The sequence below is a fragment of the Gymnoscopelus microlampas genome (assembly GCF_963454915.1).
Source record: "Gymnoscopelus microlampas genome assembly, chromosome: 11".
NCBI lineage: Eukaryota > Metazoa > Chordata > Actinopteri > Myctophiformes > Myctophidae > Gymnoscopelus > Gymnoscopelus microlampas.
In genome coordinates, this window is record NC_139948.1 from 26,507,857 (window position 1) to 26,513,324 (window position 5,468).

Below are 5,468 nucleotides of genomic sequence, written 5' to 3' on the forward strand. Positions count from 1 at the left end.
AGCCTTTGCAAAAGAGTTCAAAACACAGCCGATTTACTGAGTGCATAATCTCATAACTATGCTATAAGCAGTTTATGCTAATTTGATATGAGAGTGATGAGTTTCAACATGTCTCTGGAGAGATATCATCTCTGGAGGACACCTCTTCCATGTTGTGTTAATTACAGCTTAGTGAAATAATGAAAATGTAAAACACCATGAACACAGAGCCTCACAGGGGGATACTGTTGCCAACATGTTGTTTGGATCTGAATTGTTTATAGACTCTGTACACTTGCAAATGACTTATCTGATTTATGCAGTTTAGCACAGTAGTTAGGCTATCGAAGAATGCAAATCAAAACAAAACAAAATATCGGAAGTATTAAGGACAACAGTGAAAATCTGTCCCAGAGAATGAATAGGCTTTTGAAGAATTCAAATCAAAACAAAATAAAATATCGGAAGTAGTAAGGACAGCAGTGAAAATCTGTCCCAGAGAGACAAAATACTCAGATACACAAGGGGACATGGGGTGCTTGGGGGTAAAGTTCCTGCCCACCACTGCAGAGGCTAGGGTCTGAATCCTCTGTGGTGTATCCGGCTAGCTTGGACGGGCATTCTGATGAACAAAATTGGCCATGTTTGCGGGAGGGAATCCGGACTGGGACTCCAACCTAAAGTTGCTGCACTAGTGAGTTGGTCAAGGGTGCCTGTCAGCAGTGGTGTAGAACTGTGTTCCTCCATATGCGCTATGTCCTCCCAGTGAAGCTCCTCACTGGGAGATGAAAAGAAGTGGCAGGCGATTCCATATGTATCAGAGGAGGCATGTGGTTTCAATACCAAAGACCGACCAGTAGGCATAGCAGTGACAAGATTACGCAACTGCGTGGGGAAAACAGGGAAAAGTTGGCAAATGATGTATTAAATAAAGATATAATAAATAATGGGACATGTGTCCCTTTAATATCTCATGTATGTGAAGGGAATATAAGTGGAACACTCCTGATATAATTGCATAACAGTCTGTGGAGCCTCACCTCTTGGGAACCCATGGCGGTAATGTTCAACAGCTGTGCTCTTGTTACACGTGTACACAAATCTGAGCTCAGTTTCCTCTCTCACTTTGATAATGGGCCATGGGGTCTCCATTATTCAAACAAATGTTACCGAGGATGTAAGATTGTGAGGTGGGCTTGTTCGGCATCCCCTCTAGGTATATATTCAGTTACTTCAGCATGGGATGAGTTGAGAGCTGTTTTCAAAAAGGAGAGCACGCCCATCCAATCTGGTAAACAGGTGCAGGACCAACAGACCGCACACTGTTAAACTGGCTCCCACTGTGTTCATTGAGATCAACGTTTCGATCCCATAAGGAACTTCATCAGGATCCTGGTGTTTTAACAGTGTGCAGACATACTTTGTTGTCTGATGAGTTGTTTATATTATGTTAGCCTTGTGTGGTTTGGAATCAGTTAACCCATTTAGACCTGAGGCCGATTCTAAAAACGCCTTCTAAATCCTGACCTAAGTTTTCTGAAAACTAACAAATATGTATTCAAAAATTACAAAAACATTATGTTGCTATATACTGTACATATAGCAACAGGAACCCCAAAAGGGGTTCCCGTCATGAAAGGTATAGTTACAAAAAGGGGTCCCCACCCAAAATGTTACATGTGTGTGTCTGTGCATCTATGTGTTCATTCGTCCGTCCGTCCGTCCGTCCGTCCGTCCGTCCGTGTGTGCGCTGGTTTGGGTTGGAGGGGTTATGTAGTAGGCTGCTATTGTCTTTCTTCTTCTCTGCTTTCTGTTCTCTTATTAGGAGATGGTGTTAGGTAGTGGTTGTCTGTTGAAACAATGAGACACTTCTATCTCTCGTTAACTGCCTTCACCTCTTTATGTACTTGTCTCTGTGAGTCTGTGGTGACAGAAGCCGGTGGATTCAGTCAGACCAAGATGTAAGTGACAGAGGACCTATAGGCTCTACAGTATGTGTCACTTAAGGGAAGGGCTGAGAACCAGCCTGGACAGTGTTTTCCTGAAAGGGAAAGTTAGAGCTTGGACTGTGCTTCTATTTGACTTGGTAGGCGTACGACTCTGGTGGAGTTGCTTTTCAGCTGACCTGATTTCTTTTTATATGCAGAGCAGGCAGTCCACCCCTGTAGAGACTGAGAGGTGGTGGCTGGTCATTCAGTTGAATTACCCATAAGCAAGCAAGCAAGCATGAACTGCCTTGGAGAACAAGATGACAACAGGATAGTGTCACACGACATGTTCTGAACTTTATTAAACACACATATATACATAATATATATGATAATATATTAGTGTAAGTCACATTACGCGACCAGAAGATGGGTGATTCATAACAGATAAATAAAGAAGCAGGGTGGGATATTAATAAGCACAAGTAAGAAACATGATGTTCTGTAAGGCATTAATACAGTGGCATTCTGTATCCTTCAGCATATACAGTGTCCTGGTAAAATAGTGCTTATGGTGTCACAAACATATCTATATGTTAGCGCAGATTAGCGTGAATCAGTACAGATAGTAGTGTGTGTATCAAATCGATACGGGGGGTGCAGGTCAAACCTCTAATATATTATTACATAAGGCTATGGACATCTGATAAACAAAATATCTGTTGTCTGAGGAAGAGCTACAAGGCTCAAACATCACCTGGGTGGTATTAAAAAATACAGTTGGATAAACTCAGGCAACAAGTAATAATTAATGTTCCCGCTTCAAGAGTATCAGTGCACATGCCAAGGCTGGCCAGCTCACACTGTAGAAGACTGAGCTCTCAGTTTTAATTATAGCTTTGGGAGACAACAGTAAGAATGCTTATTTATATGGTATACCAGGCTTCTGTAAATATGGTATACCATGGAGTGGCTGTAGCTAAGTGGTTAGATAGGCCATCTGGTAAGCAGGAGGTCACTGGTTCAACTCCCGATCCCGGTCTATATCGAAGTGTTATTGAGTAAGACACTTAACCCCTAACAGCTCCCATCTGAGCGCTCATCATGACCATCCGAACAGCCATCTGCTGGGTGAAGCTAAAACTACATTCCCCCCACAGGATTAACATACTGTGATTCAAGCTGTAGGTCCAAGTTGTATTGTCCCCTTTGTCCTAACAACCTGACTGTATCCAACCTGACTGCTCCCATTTCTCCCTGCAGCACTAGCTCTCCTCATAGCCCACAACATAAGGTGCAGCCTCTCTCTCTCTCTCTCAATTCAATTCAATTCAAAGGAGCTTTATTGGCATGAGAAAACATACGTTTACATTGCCAAAACAAAAGTGAAACAAAACAAAACAATGTGTACAATTAAATATTGTACAGAGCTGGGTTACATTGCAACTTGACAATCTTAAGAAACTATACAACTATACAAATCTATTTCTCTCTCTCTCTCTCTCTCTCTCTCTCTCTCTCTCTCTCTCTCTCTCTCTCTCACTCTGCAAAAAATCCTCAGTGTTAATTTAAAACTGAATTATTCAGAGTAGGCTAACTGAGAGTTACATTAACACTCAGGACACTCGTATACTCTCTGAGCCCCTTTCTTTTACATTCTTCTGTATTCTTCCCTCTTTTCGCTCTCTTCAACATCTCTCACCCAGTCTCACACTTGTGTATCGTTGCAGTCGGGGCGGAAACCTTGTATGTCCAAAACTGTTACTTTTTTATTGTTATTTTAAAAAATTTTAAAGTAGTGAAAAGAGCTGATCTACAAGCTCACAAAGCATCGCATTGCGACACGTTGTGAGCTTGTAGATCTGTTATTTTCACTACGTTGGTGCGACACTCTCGTATGATGAAGTAGGCCATTCATTTACGAGAAAGCATAAAAAGTTGAAAAATGTAGATGCAAGGTTTCTGTCCGACGGCAACGATATCTCTCTTCCACTCTAGCTTGTACACTGTGTTCCCCCTTCATTATCTGACTCTCTTGCTCTACAATACTAAACATGATTGTGAAAGTGGAAAAACACATTTATTTTCCTGGTAAACAGCAAGTCCTCAAATCTCTTCTGAGCAGAACACCTGCTTGTATTTTCCATTACAGTAAGTAAGTAAGTAGTGGGTAATTTACACTACAAATTGCCCATATTTCATTACCTACCCTACATCTCCCTCTCTCTCTCGCCCGCACACACACACACACACACACGCACGCACGCACGCACGCACACACGCACACACGCACACACGCACGCACACACACACACACACACACACACACACACACACACACACACACACACACACACACACACACATCCACATTATTATGGCATCCATCCATTTCTCTCTCTCTTACTCCTTTTCTTCTCTATTAACTCTCTCTCTCTCTCTCTCTCTCTCTCTCTCTCTCTCTCTCTCTCTCTCTCTCTCCCTTGACCCTCTAGTCTCTTTCCTCTCTATCTCTGCAGCTGCAACAGATGGGTGACATGAAGGATGGACGTGAGGAATCCAGCAGAGCGGAAATACATTACTGGAGGGGGCAATGACCATGAGTATGTGTATGTCACAGACCCTCCAACCAGAGCATGACCCCTGTTTGTTGTTTGTAGACCCCCCCCCCTTTCTCTCTCTGTCTCTGTCTCACTCTCTGTCTGTCTGTCTGTCTGTCTGTCTGTCTGTCTGTCTGTCTGTCTGTCTGTCTGCCTGCCTGCCTGCCTGCCTGCCTGCCTGCCTGCCTGTCTGTCTGTCTGTCTGTCTGTCTGTCTGCCTGCCTGCCTGCCTGCCTGCCTGCCTGCCTGCCTGCCTGCCTGCCTGCCTGCCTGCCTGCCTGCCTGCCTGTCTGTCTGTCTGTCTGTCTGTCTGTCTGTCTGTCTGTCTGTCTGTCTGTCTGTCTCTCTCTCTTGTATGAGTGCATTTTGAGGATGTACTTGGAGAGTAAAATCATTTAGAATGCAACTATAACAGAGTTCTCAAAAGTCTCGTCGACAGATGACATGTTCCAGTCCATTCTGAGTGATGATTCCTCTTACAAGGAGCTCTGACATTATGGAATTTCAATGAGTTATGACTTTATCTCCTTTCAATGACCCTTGCATGTCACAGTATTTTCTCTCACAATTAAGCACCAGTAAATGTCATGCTACAGTAGGTTTCAGGGACAAATTGATGGAGCAACGTTTGCTGCCAGCATTTCATTGCTAGGCAGAGTCTGCTGGAAACTGAATGGACTGAGCCAACTGGGTTGTTTGACAATGTTACTTTTGTGCTTGGGAAGTTGAGAGATTTGGGTTTGATCAAATAATTTATTGAGAAAACATTACAGGGTCAAAGGGATAATATTTACGCATGCACCACGAGCACACTTCCACTAATATATAGGCCTATTAGCAGCTACAAAGAGAAAGTGGGAAAGTGGGGGGAGAGCGAGAGAGCGCGAGAGAGAGAGAGAGAGAGAGAGAGAGAGAGAGAGAGAGAGAGAGAGAGAGAGAGAGAGAGAGGCTGACTCAGGAA